Raw genomic sequence first — 14501 nt, 5'->3', positions numbered from 1 at the left:
CCAGACTGAGGCTGATCCAGAATAACTTATTGATTGATTGATTTGAAATATTTATTACGGCCGGGTAACAGGGAGAGGAGACCATAGTTAGCAGGGCAGGGAGACCCTGGTGAAGGTTTCTTGAGGAGCAGTGGTGATCACAGCTTGTTTGAAGGAAGCGAGGACGGTCTCAGTTGCAAGCGATCGACTGAGGACGTGACAGATGGAAGGAGCAGTTGCAGGGGAGGTAGAACCGAGGGACCGAGCAGGAATGGGGGTCAGTTTTGGAGGAAGAAAAAAGAGGGGCAGTTTCCTCCTCCATGATTTCAGAAAAGGAAGAACATGTGGCAAGGACTAAAGGAGGAAGGAGGCAGGCTGATAGACTGCTCGTGATTCTTTTTGTGACTCTTTTCACAGAAACATTCAGCCATAGTCTGGGCAGAGAGTGAAGGGGTACGGAAGGCTGAGGCATTTAGAGGAGGGAGCTGAGTGTGGCAAAAAGACAGCAGGTTTGGAGGAAATAAAGTGCATACATAATAATCTTGCTCGAGGCTTCTAGGAAAAGTAAAAAGTCATGGGATAGGAGGCGGTGTCCTTTCGTGGATTACAAACTGGTTAAAAGACAGGAAACAGAAAGTAGGATTAAATGGACAATTTTCTCAGTGGAAAAGGGTAAACAGTGGAGTGCCTCAGGGATCTGTACTTGGACTGGTGCTTTTCAATATATATATAAATGATCTGGAAAGGAATACGACGAGTGAGGTTATCAAATTTGCAGATGATACAAAATTATTCAGAGTAGTTAAATCACAGGCAGACTGTGATACATTACAGGAGGACCTTGCAAGACTTGAAGATTGGGCATCCAAATGGCAGATGAAATTTAATGTGGACAAGTGCAAGGTGTTGTATATAGGGAAAAATAACCATTGCTGTAGTTACACGATGTTAGGTTCCATATTAGGAGCTACCACCCAGGAAAAAGATCTATTACACAATACACACCAAATGTTCACCTAGTGCCTGTTTTTATATCAATTGCAATGGGTAATTTCCTGCATACCATTCAGCAACTTTAAATTTTATAAATAAGTCTGACCTTATTATAATACATTTAATAAAAATATTAAGGAATACGGGTGATTGTTTCATATATTTCAAGCCACCATCCAGGTGCCATATTTGTGCTGTAATCATTAACAACCAACCGCCTCCATTTTTTAATCAAACTGCTGTATTTTATTTAATTTTTTTAAAATTGCTGTAATGGATAACAGAAATACCCGTTTCTTTATGTTAAATTTTTATGTTTATATTTTCTAATATTTAATAAAGAATTCTTTCTGTGTCTAGCACTTTTTTTTCAATTTGTCTAATTGTTTAATGCCGTCAAAATACCACCTATTACTTGTCAGGAAAAAGATCTAGGCATCATAGTGGATAACACATTGAAATCGTCGGTGCAGTGTGCTGCGGCAGTCAAAAAAGCAAACAATGTTGGGAATTATTAGAAAGGGAATGGTGAATAAAACGGAAAATGTCATAATGCCTCTGTATCGCTCCATGGTGAGACCACACCTTGAATACTGTGTACAATTCTGGTCTCCGCATCTCAAAAAAGATATAATTGCGATGCAGAAGGATTGCTAAGGAGGTAAAGCGAAGTGAAAAAACATTTTTCAGATACATCAGAGAAAGGAGAAAGGTTCAAAGAGGTATAGTGAAATTAAAAGTTGACAAGGATCAGTGTGTGGAGAGAGATGAAGAAATGGTGAAAATATTTAACAAATACTTCAGTTCAGTGTTCACTAAAGACCCTGGAGAAGGATCATCGCTAGTTAACAAAACTGTGGAAGGGGGTGTAGTAGATGAAATTCCATTCACAGAAGTGAATGTTTGGGAAGAGCTAGAAAAACTGAAAGCCATGGGTCCTGATGAGGTTCATCCTAGCATACTAAGGGGCCGATGCAATACAGTGCGCTCAGCCAAGCGCACTGTATAACCCGCATTCCGACGCGGGTTAAATAGGCGCTAATCTACCCCCTAGTGCAATAGGGGTATTAGTGCCTATTTAACCTGCGTCAGACGCGGAGTGAATGTAATAGCGCTCATCACACGCAAATGCATGTGAATGAGCCTATTACTCATTCACTCCAAATGCAAAAAGATAAATGTGCGTCTCAGATGCACATTTATCGCTCAGCTATTAACGCCTGCCTGGAGCAGGCGTTAATAGCTGAGCACAGGTAAAAGAAGTACAGAAAAGCAGAAAAAACTGCTTTTCTGTACTTCTTTTTTTAAGTAAAAAATAAAAAAAAACTCTGCAGACCGACGAGTTATGAAGACCAACGCAGGTAACCTCGGTGTCGGTTTTCATAACCGGCAGCCTCAGCGGGGTCGCATTAGCAAGGAGGCGCTAAGGTTGTGCAAGCGACCCTAGTGCCTCCTTGCTAGCGTGACCCCCTAATTTGGATATTGCATGGCACCCTCCTTGCGGGTGCCATGCGCGTATTAGGGAACTGGGCGATGACTTTTCAGCATCCGCTTTCCACGATTTTCTATTGCATTGGCCCCTAAGGGCTGATAGGTCCACTGTGTGATCTGTTCAATAGATCCCTGGAAACGGATGTGGTGCCAAGTGACTTGAGAAGAGTGGTGGTCTCCGCTTCACAAGAGGGAGCAGAGAGGAGGCTGGAAACTACAGGTCAGTTAGCTTCACCTCGGTGGTGGGAAAATTAATGGAGACACTGCTGAAGGAAAGGATAGTGAACTATCTACAATCCGGTGGGTTGCTCAACCCAAGGCAGCATGGATTCACTAGGGAAGGTCCTGTCAGATGAATCTGATTTATTTCTTTGATTGGGTGACTAGAGAATTGGATCAGGGAAGATGTGCTTTACTTGGATTTTAGTAAAGCTTTTGATATGGTCCCACATAGAAGACTCATGAACAAAATGAGATGCTTGGGATGGAGCGCCAGGGTGGTGGCATGGATTATAAACTGGTTGATGGATAGAAGATAGCGTGTGATGGTAAATGAAACCTCCCTCTGATGAGAGATTAGTATTAAGTGGAGTGCCGCAGGGATTGGGTTTAGGACTGGTCTGTTCAACATATTTTTGAGTGACATTGGGGAAGGGATAGAAGGTAAAGTTTGTCTATTTGTGGATGATACTAAGATCTGCAACAGAGTAGGCATGCTGGAAGGAGTGGAGAGAATGAGATGGGATTTAAGGAAGCTGGAAGAGTGGTCGAAGATATGGCAGCAGAGATTCAATGCCAAGAAGTGCAGAATCATGCATCTGGGGTGTGGCAATCCAAAAGAACTGTATGTGATGGGGGATGAAGGGCTGATATGCACAGAGCATGAGAGAGACCTTCAGAAGATAGTGTCTTAACGATCTGAAGTCAGTGAAGCAATGTGACAAGGCGATAGCCAAATCCAGAAGAATGATGGGCTGCACAGAGAGAAGAATATCTAGTAAGAAAAAGTAAGTGATAATCCCCTTGTACAGGTCCTTGGTGAGGCCTCACCTCACCAAGGAACTGTGTTCAGTTCTGGAGACCGTATCTCAAAACGGACTGAGACAGGATGGAGGAGGTCCAAAGTAGGGCGACCAAAATAGTGGATGGTCTCCAGAAAATGACTTTGAGGAGAGGTTGAAGAACCTAAATACGTATACCATGGAGGAGAGGAGAGGGGTGATATGATACAGACCTTCAGATACTTGAAAGGTTTTAATGATCCATGGTTAACAACAAACCATTTCCATCTGAAAGAAATCAGTAGAACTAAGGGTCATGATTTGAAACTCCAGGGAGGAAGACCCAGAACAAATGCCAGGAAATATTTCTTCACGGAGAGGGTGGTGATACCTGGAATGCACTTCCGGAGAAGGTGGTGAAGACTAAAACTGAGAATGATTTCAAAGGGGCATGGGATAAATAATGTGGATCCCTAAAGACTAGAGGATGGGAATGAAGAAAAGAGGCAAGGAGGTAGCTTGCTTATGTGGTGGTTTCTATCCTTATCCAATAAGCCTTCATGCTGTTGGTGCAACTCCAACATTGCTCTCTGCTTGAATGGCAAGGGGAAATGTGGAAAAGAGGAATTAGATTCAGTCAACAACCAGCAAGGAAATTGATCTGTACAGTCTGGGTAAACAAATAAGCATGGGGGTAACTTGCTTGATGCGGCGGTTACTACCCTAAACCTATAAACCTGATACTTCACTTTTGATGCAACTCCAACATTACTCTCTGCTTCAATGGCAGGGGTGGCAGGAAATTGGACTCAAAAATTAATCAACAAGGGCCCTTACTTAGGCAGTCTGGAAAACTAAGCATGGGAAACTGATAAGTATGGGAGCTTGCTGGGAAGACTGGATGGGCCGTTTGGTCTTTTTCTGCCATCATTTCTATGTATCTATGTATATAAGAATAACTCTTAGTGTGTTTGTGTGTGGGGGTGTTAATCCCAAGGGCACACAAACATATTTATTTCTTTGGGGCTGCTCCGGCTAGGAATTTACTCCCAAGCTCAAACTCTCCATCCCAGGGTGGATTCTTTTTATGGGGGGAAGCTCTCACTTATGGCCCATGACCATGGTGTCTTGCTTCCAGTGTGTTTAGCATGTAGTTGCATCCCATGGGGTTTGGTGCTGAGAGAAATCAACAGGACAAAGCCTGGGTGTTAAAGTAAACTTTACTGATTTGATATTAATTAAATGAAAGTCCATTTGTCCATACATAATGAAATTACATCTGACTGTGGTACATGAATGATTTCCTCTGTAGGTAGGTGTCCTTTGCTTAGGTATCTGGATGGAGCTCCCATGGTGATTTTACTTCTACAAATCTCACACACTGGCTAACCTGGGAATCCTATTTGAGAGGTCCCCACTTCACTGCAAAAGTTCTACCTTGTTCTATCTTCTTGCTGGATACCCAGCCAGTCCTGGTCCCTTTGATGGAGATCCAGTTGGGGGACTCCCGATCTTTTTCTATCATCCTTAATTTATACCTCTGAAGACTTGTCTTGGGAAAGAGTCGGAACGTGATCAGATTGCCTAAGCATTGAAATCCCTATGGGGAGAGGGGGATCCAAAAACCTTCCCACACTGGCTATGCCCAAAAGAATGCATCCAAATATAAATGCTGGCTAAACCTTCAGCCTTCACTGTATTTCACAGCAGGATCCATCACTGGTGCTTGTCCACCTAGGGTTTAGAGTGGACTCACATATCTTTAGTCCTCTAGTTAAGAGCCCTTTTGCCCCAAAAGGGAATCAGGCATAAAAATATCTCTTCTATAAATTAGTGGAAGAAGGACCCTCTGAAAAGGAATGCACAGTGAGGTATCACTTCTAACTGAAACTCCTTCTGGGTGAAACCGGGAAACCTCACTAGAGTTTAAAATGTGAATATCTTACTCTTCCAAAGCCTCCTAAAACTGATCCCAAAGAGTCCTCAAATGGCTAAGCTAAATAGAAATGTAGTCATCCAATATAGACCCTCCATGCTTGGAGGGGATGTGTGGGATGGAAGGCTCCTTGAAAGTGTGTTTTATACACGGACAGTGACATCTGGTGGCCAACCCGGGAAAGGGAAGGGGGGTTGCCAATAATCATAAGTTTAAAAACTTCACGTGATGCAATACAATTTCACTTTTTGCAATGATTAGACAAGAATCTAGGAGCATGGTTTGACACCCAACTTAACCTGAAAAAATTCATAAACACAACCACCAAGGACTGCTTCTTTAAACTTCAAGTTCTAAAGAAACTAAAACCACTCCTTCACTTTAATGACTTCCGCCTCGTCCTACAATCCATTATTTTTTCTAAACTCGATTACTGCAACTCAATCCTACTTGGCCTCCCCTACAACAGCATCAGACCCCTACAGATGGTACAAAATGCCGCAGCCAGAATCTTAACTAACACGAATAGAAGAGACCATATCACCCCCATCTTGAGCAGTCTCCACTGGCTACCCATCAAACAGAGAATCCTATATAAAACCTTAACAATAATTCATAAAGCCATTAATAATATCGCACCTTTATCACTACTAACTCCACTTCGTCCACATTTATCCTCCAGACCCATCAGAAATGCCTACAAAGGCACACTAGTCGCAGCTCCAGTTAAATCAACACTAAGAAAAAGAGCACTCTCATCTGCGGGACCCCATCAATGGAATGATCTCCCTCCAGACCTACGCCTCGAACCCAGTCTACCAGAGTTCAAGAAAAGGTTAAAAACCTGGCTCTTTAGGCAGGCTTTCCAATTACCAGAGAGTAACTAAGCTCCTCCTCCTGACTCTCAGATCCTTCAGATCCTTTCATTATATTCTGGTATAATATTATATTCTGGTATAATGTTTTGTAGCCCGGTTGTTGCTACTAAAGTTCTTTGTAAAAAGTTGAACACACGCTCTGTTTAATATCAATTGTTAACTATTATGGTTCTATGTTTCTTGTAATAAGCCCAGGGTAGAACATCCCATCCAGGGTATCTTATTGTTTAATGTAAACCGGACTGATTTGTATTGTATACAGGAATTCCGGTATATAAAAATTAAAAATAAAATAAATAAATAAGGCTGAGGGGGAGGGATATTAAATGGGAAAGGTGGATGATGGTCAGAGAGGGGAAGAAGAGAGGGGGAAATGACTGAAAGAGGGAAGATGGAAGATAGGATTCGATCACAGAAGTGACCATGCTGGTGAGAGGGAATAATAGTACATAGTTTGAGGTCAAATGAAGAAGTTAAGGTGAGGAACATTGAGGCAAAAGAATCAAAGGGGCCATTAACATGGAGGTTAAGTCCCCAAGAATAAAGTTAGGGGAAGATCGGTCAAGGAAGAAGGAAAACCAGGAATTGGAGGTGGGGGGAAGCAGCCGGGAAGCTGCCTGGAGTGAAGGTGGGGTGAAGAAATAGGAGGAGAGGGAGTGTCAAATGAAGAAAAGGAGTGACCTTGAGGTGGAAGATGGATGAAGAGAGGAGCAGCCCGACACTGCTGCCATGAACGACCAAATGTGGTGTATGGGAGAAATAACTTCCAGGAAACTAAAGATGGTGCTAATGGTAGAAATGATGTAACAGATATTAATGTTTTTCTCTCATCATCTGGAACAATGCTCCTCTCATATACAATTTATTTAGGAAATTATATCTAAGAGGAGCCCTTTGATGTATCTGCCCCAACCAGCAAGGTTGGTACTGGCACCATGTATGTGGCATTCATCAGCTTATGTTGCAAACACAAAGGAGAAGCTCTGGGGCAGGTCTGAGGTCATCTTCTGAGAACACTAGCAGGGCTCATAAGATAAGTGTTGCTGGTATTTCATACCCGGTGTCAGCAAAGAAAGCTGACGTGCACAGGTTATCAGTATGGAAATTGTTTTCATAGATAACAAAGATTGCAGCATTGCCACTTGCCGCCATGATGGTGCAAGCCTCACTGAAATCCTTCCGGAGATATAAACATTGATCAGCATGGAAAATGAACGTGAGAATGTAGAACTGCTAGAACTGGTTTATAGCACGCTACAGAGCTTGAAGCAAAGTGAGGCACATGTAATTGGCAGAGCGGTGGCAGGAGATTTTGACAAGATGCAGACTGTCTTGCCATTGGGATCACCAAGTGCAGTGAGGAGAATGCCCAAGCTAGAAAGAGGAGAAGAGTCAGGGGGAATGGACTTGGATATCAAAATATTTCAATAACATCATCATCATCATCATCTGGACAGGAAGTATCAGAGGGCAACAGGGAAAGATATGAACCATAACTGGTCAGAATGAGAATAGAGTTTTAGTGCCAGTGCTCACAGCTATGGCAGCTCATTGTGGAAACTGCTTTCTCCACTATAGAATAATTAGTTTGTCAACTAACAATGTAAATCACCAGTGGCCATTGTGATCTCAGTGGTAAAGACTTGGATATGTATATACAGGACACCTTCCTCTAATCCAAAAATGAAGCTTTTAGGAATAATGGAAGACCAAAAAATGGGTCTCTTAGCTGCCTCTCAGCATGGACTTTTATTATTGTTGGGTCCATAATAAAAGGCTGTAGGACAGAATTGCTCACCACTAACTTACATTCCTCAAAATAAGCAGGTAAAAGAGCATTTATCCATGAAACCAGGCTTGTATAGAAATCGCCATCTCCAGAGCTGCTAAAGTCTCTGGGCTCTTTGAGAGGGCTGTGGAAGGAAGAGGCCTTCCAAGGGCACATTTAGGTGAGGGGAGGGAAATAGCCTGTTGGAATGGCATTTGGAAAGTAAAGTATCCACCCTATTTACTCACCAGTCTGGCAAATGCAAAGTCTGGGGGCAAAGTAAAATTAAACTAAAATGTTTATCTGAGGGATGCAAAACCAGCTAAGTACAGGGAGGCTGATAATCAAAGCCCTTTCCACAGAGGCTGTGTTCCTGGATAGTATAGTTATTTATTTAAAAGCTTTTATGTACCGGCATTTGTAGGTACATCATATTGGTTTACATGAAACTTAACGCAGTACATAGAACATTGCAGGGTGAAAGAGGGTGATATAAAAATGAGAAGAAGATTAATAAGGGACATTTAGATTGGGCTGAAATGAGAGAGATTTAAATTGGGATGGTTGGAGAGAGTAACAATCAACTAATATAAAATGTAATGGAACATACAATGACAGTATAACTTAAGGTGGCTTTTAGGGAGTCAAGGGCGTTGTAGGATGTGTGTTAGAGAGAGGATCGCTATTCGGGGAATGCCTGTTTAAAGAGCCAGGTCTTTAGGGGTTTCTTTGAATTTTGGTGTGTATTGCTCTAGACGTAGGTCAGGGGGCATGGAGTTCCAGATAGTGGGTCCTGCAATCGATAATGCTCGTTCTTTAGTAGAGTTGAGGTTTGTGGTCTTGGGAGAAGGAGTATGTAGAGTTCCTTTATATGCTGATCTAATGGGTCGGTTGGAGGATTGGTGTCTGAGGGAATCGTTTAGCCAGTGCATATTACCGTTGTGTAGGGTTTTGTGAATGATTGAGAGATTCTTGTAGAGAATTCTAAAGGAAATTGGGAGCCGGTGGAGGTCTTTAAGGATAGGGGTGATATGATCCTTTTTGGGGTGTTCGTTAAAATTCTAGTGGAGGCATTTTGCAGCATTTGTAGAGGTTTGATGGTGTTGGTGGGGAGGCCTAGGAGTATAGCCTAGAATACATAGATATAACCCCTTACTAAATCCAGATTCCATGCTAGATGATCATTTGTAAGATTTGACAGAATGTCTAATGAGCAAAGCCTTAGCTGAGAGTAAGGGTCATTTTCCAAAGCGTTTCTGCTGGTAAAGCCTGTTTTTATCCACAGAAATGGTCTTTTTAAAAATCGCCTGATATGCAGTAAAATTATTGGTGTAATTCCCATTCACACAGATGTGTTCCTGGAACAGATTTGGGGAAGCTTTGTACTTACATGTACACTTTTGGATTTACAAGGTAGAATCATAAATTTTATTGGTAAATGTGTGCAGGCATTTTAGCAGGTGTAATTGTGTGTGGCTAGTTTCAATGGGGTAATATTAAAAGGGAGAGGAGGTGCATACATTCCCAGGTAGCTGAGGTCATAGGAAGTAGGAGTACAGTGCTGTGTCTGACACTCCCCAATAGGAAGAGTCTGTTTGAAGTGAATGTTTAACAAAACCTATGAGCCCACTTGGCTCAGGACTCCTTCCTTCCTGTTTCTGTCCTGAGAGAGTGACTGGGGATCCAAGCCACCCAGAACAGATGTCTGGTAATTGGGCAGGTTAGAAATTACTATAAACAAATAAATACATAAATAAATAAATAAATAAGGGTTCCCAGGCCTTTAGAATCAGGAAAATGTTTCATGAGGATCCAAGACTAGAATATCCCAAGGAACCAAAGAAAAGATCTCAAGGAAGAAGGGAGTTAGTCTCATACTCTTTATCTATCTGGGAGAGGTTTCTTCAATGGTTTGGAGAAAGAGGATAGTTCTTGGTGGGGAGTCAGAGGGAAGACTGCATTGCAGGGAGAAGAATCCTCAGAGCTGCTGTGTGAAAGAGATAATCAGCAAAGGAGTTTCTGCAGTGTATCAGGAGGAGTTTTCAGTTTGCAGCTAGGAGCAGTCTGCATCCAGTTTGCACGTACCATTGATGAGGTGCCCTGAGAAGGTCCCTTGTGAAGAGCCCCTACTGCCAGGCAGAGCAGATTAGCCAGTGACTCTGTCTGTGAATTTCTTTGGAACTTTATTTCTGCACTGAAGTTCCATACACAGTCCCAAAGTGTATCCTCCTCTGTGAATTTTCATCTGCAATCAAGTAACCAGTAACAGATTTCTTTTTGAAGATGAGCTGATTGTGTGCGGAAGTCCTCTAAAGGAAGCTTAGGGCTTTGAAAGACCGACTCTTTCTCCCGGTTCAGGAAAGAATCCAGGGAGTGTGCGTGTCAATCTGGCCGCTATACTCCCCAGTGAACCCCTGACCCTGTAGATTGGTGAGACGGGGCTACGTATAGCAGACGTTTGCAACCAGCAATCGTTGTGGTTTGTCACTGAGCCGAAAGAGATACAAAGAGAGATGAGATGGCTTGAACAAAAATGGCATAAAGAAAAATTGGATCTTGAGAAAGCTGTTTGGAAAAAGACAGGCCAGGATCTACCCCAATTTAATAAATGTATAGGCCATTAAATAAACCATGACAGCTATTTTATAACATAAAATCACGTTTGACTCTGGGAAATGAGACTATCAGTGTGATAGCAATGCAAGACTGCTGCCGTGCTTTGGCACTTTACTACGTCAAAGCAAATTTGATCCTAAGCCTAAATTTAAGATCAAGAACATCCCAAGTCACGCAGCCTCCGACAATAGAAAACTTGGAAGATATAGCAAGCAGAGAATTGCCAGAACTGGTTACATGCCCTTAGGTTTTGAGGTATTTATAGAAAGTACTCGGAGACTCAAAAGTGTACACACACATAAGAAATGCCATACTGGGTCAGACCGAGGGTCCATCTAGCCCAGCATCCTGTTTCCAACAGTGACCAAACCAGGTCACAAGTACCTGGCAGGATCCCCAATTAGCAGATAACGTTGCTAACACCCAGGGATAAGTAATGACTTTTCCCACATCTGTCTGGTTAATAACAGTTTATGGATTTCACCTGAAAGAACTTCTCCAAACCTTTTCAAACCCAGGTATGCTAACTGCATATACAGCATAACAATGAATTCCAAAGCTTAATTTTGCCTTGAGTAAAACATGATTTTCTCTTATATGTTTTAAATCTGTTACTTACTGTAATTTCATGGAGTGTCCCTTAGTTTTTTGTATTATTTGAAAGAGTAAATAACTGATTTATATTTACCCTTCATATTATACTCATAATTTTATAGACCTCCATCATATTCCCCCTCAGCCCTCTCTTCTCCAAGCTGAACAACCTTAACCTCTTTAGTATTTCCTAACAGGGGAGCCGTTCCATCCCCTTTATACCCTTCTCTGTACCTTTTCCAGTTCAGTTATATCTTTTTTTGAAATGCGGCGACCATAATTGAACAAAGTACTCCAGGTGCGGTCTCACCATGGAGCGATGCAGAGGCATTATGACATTTTCCGTTTTATTCGCCATTCCCTTCCTAATAAGTCCTAACATTCTGTTTGCTTTTTTGACTGCCGCAGCACACTGAGCCGATGATTTCAAAGTATTGTCCAGAATGACACCCGGTTATTTTCCTGGGTTGTTACTCCTAATATGGAATGTAACATTGTGTAACTACTTTTTCCTATGTGCATCACTTTACACTTGTCAACATTAAACTTCACCTACCATTTGAATCTACCAGTCTCGCAAGATCTTTCTGCAGTCTGCTTCCAGCCAGCCAGCACAGGAACTCTGTATAAAGGATGGTCCCAGCAGTCTTCTAGTATGAAAAACATAATCCACCACAACTCAGGAATTATAGAAAGAATAACTTTGGAAGGATATTTTAGACCATCAAACAAAGCATCATCAATGTGATGTATTCAAACATACACAGATTTCTGCCTTATATCTAATCATCAGTCTAACATAAATGTCCAAATATATTTACTGATCAGAGTCCCATTGATGATTTCCTTTTTTATATATTTTTATGCACATAAAAACAGATTTCATTACTCGTAAAGAAGTGAAAACCGCGTATCTCATGTACATCCCATTGTTTTCAGCAAGCTACCAAGTTTGTCACTAAACGACCATTCTCTTCAAGTCCCAACACAGGCCCATGTTTCAAACTGGAGGTACTTCATCAAAATGCAGCTTCATTTAATGTATTCAATATGGTCTAAAAAAAAAGGAATTGTTCCAAACATTAGTTGTAATCCAAAGACAAAAATCACTTTATATTAATTTTGCTTCTACATAGTAGGCTCATACATCATGGCGTCAGACCAGAAGTATGACCAAGTTCAGTCCCATCGCACTACCAATCTATTTAAAGCCCTATTGCTATCAATCAAATAGTTTCCAATGACTTCATAGATGTGTTGAAACTGATGATAATGAATACCAATTAATCCCTTGATTAAGGCCGTTGGGATGTAAAGAATGAAGATGGAATATCCAATATTGTTCCCTGAAATTAAGCTGGAAAGCCAGGTCTCTAACAAGACAGGTAATACAGCACCTGTCACCCCACTTTTTCTAATGTGCAGGGTAAACCTCACCACACACCTGAATCAGGCAAAATAACCAAAAGAATCTGACTGTGGGCAAAATAATAAGGGATCCCAATGCTGGCAAAATAAGAGATCCCATCATGGGCAAAATATTGAGGCATCCTACTGCTGCCAACAAGTGTTTTGTGTGTAGGTTTGATAGATCCCTCAGGTTTTGCCCAATGTTGTATACCAATGCTGGGGGGGTTCCTGTGTGTGCCCTTGCAACCCGTAATTATCAGGTTATAAGAATTGACCAAGCATTCATCTACCCCCCCCCCCCCGACTCTTGTTTCCTATCTGTTATTTTTCTACATAAATAACAATTTTAGAGAAGATAATCATAGGTAAAGGTGTTTATATTTTCTCTTAGCTATAATAAGATAATATATTTCTTCTAGCAATAATAAAATAGATTACAATAAAGCACAACATTTTATTTATTTATTTATGCAGTTTTTATATACCGGGGCATAGAAAACAAGTTTCTATCGCTATGGTTTACATAAAATACAAATGGTAATAAAGAGCATATTGAATAGAGAGCAGAGCTAAGCTAAGCTATGTACAATCTGTGCAAATTACTACCTAAGAAAATCAGCTCCAGGAGGCGAACACTACAGGCAGAGTCTCTAGGCAATCGAAGAGTTAACTGCAGACAGGATCTCTAGGCAAATGAGTAACTGCAAGGGAACCAGAGCTGGGAAGTGCTTCATGTGACCACCCTTGTCTTCAGTTTTGATGGCCAGTCTGCACTTAATTTCCTGTCCTTGGTCTCCAACATTTAGATATGCTGGACATGTCACTCTGGTCCTAGCATTCTGCCCTTCTCACATTACAATTGTTCATGCCACTGTCCCTGGTCTTCCCCTCTTATTGGTTGTGACACACAATGACATGTCTCCTTTTCCAGTCGGCATAAGGATTTCTCATTAGGTAACCAAGTCAACCTTCATACGATACCAAAAAATTGGTTATCATGCTGATAAGCCTTGACCGGCTTGATAAATCATTAGGTGACGATAATATTGTCACCTAATGATTTATCATTAGGTGACAATATTAGCACTTATCTTGATTTAAATCCACTCTTATTAGTTGATACAGCCGCCAATATCACAATGTTTCAGAGCGTTTAAACCCCTTCTTCAAGGACACGGTGTAAATTGGTGGTGGATAGGTGATAAATCTACACAATATAAAAATGAAAATATCCTTTAAATCTTGTATACACAATTAAATATTGTGGCTGCTATAAATTGGAACGGACACATACTTGCATTGTTGATGTGCCGAGAGACTCCCGACTACTGACAACACGTTTAGGCAATGCTCCTGGCTGATGCTCTTGCTGAAAACAAAGTTGAGATATACAGCAAAAAGGTTTGGTCTCACATTGCACTCTTGCCGAGAAAGACGCGTATTTTGGAAGGTACTTACAGTTTGAAGGTGCCAAAGGCTACCGGCGCAAGAAAGGCACAGAGCCCTGTGCTGGCGCGAAAATGCTGAGAAGAAGCTCCATTTTTAAGGGAAATCCTCCGGCTGTCAAAGTTGACAACCGGAAGTGATGTCATACCGTATCACTGGCTGGGGAAGCCATTCGCTGAAATGATAAAATTGAATGGTTCTCCTTGATATGAATATTGTTTCATTCGTACAATGAAAACTGTAGACTCCCGGGTTCATTTCAACTTTGACAGCCGGGGGTTTTAACACTTTGTTGTTGGGTTTGTTTGTTTTTTGTCACGTTGCCCTTTAAATATCAGCACGAGAGAATCAAGACATGGTTTAGCGTCCTGATGCTCCCACAGAAAAAT

At 41.5% G+C, this 14501-nt stretch overlaps 1 protein-coding gene across 1 annotated transcript in view; it reads left to right on the top strand.

Moving 5' to 3' along the window:
• The window catches only part of LOC115073477 (polymeric immunoglobulin receptor-like), a 102689-nt gene that overhangs the window by 693 nt on the left and 87495 nt on the right, over nucleotides 1-14501 (top strand). The gene's annotated exons all lie outside the window — the stretch shown is intronic.

The sequence above is a fragment of the Rhinatrema bivittatum genome, chromosome 1 (assembly GCF_901001135.1).
Source record: "Rhinatrema bivittatum chromosome 1, aRhiBiv1.1, whole genome shotgun sequence".
In the NCBI taxonomy this organism is placed as follows: domain Eukaryota; kingdom Metazoa; phylum Chordata; class Amphibia; order Gymnophiona; family Rhinatrematidae; genus Rhinatrema; species Rhinatrema bivittatum.
The sequence above is the reverse complement of the archived record's forward strand: the minus strand, read 5'-3'. Positions and strand labels throughout refer to the sequence as shown.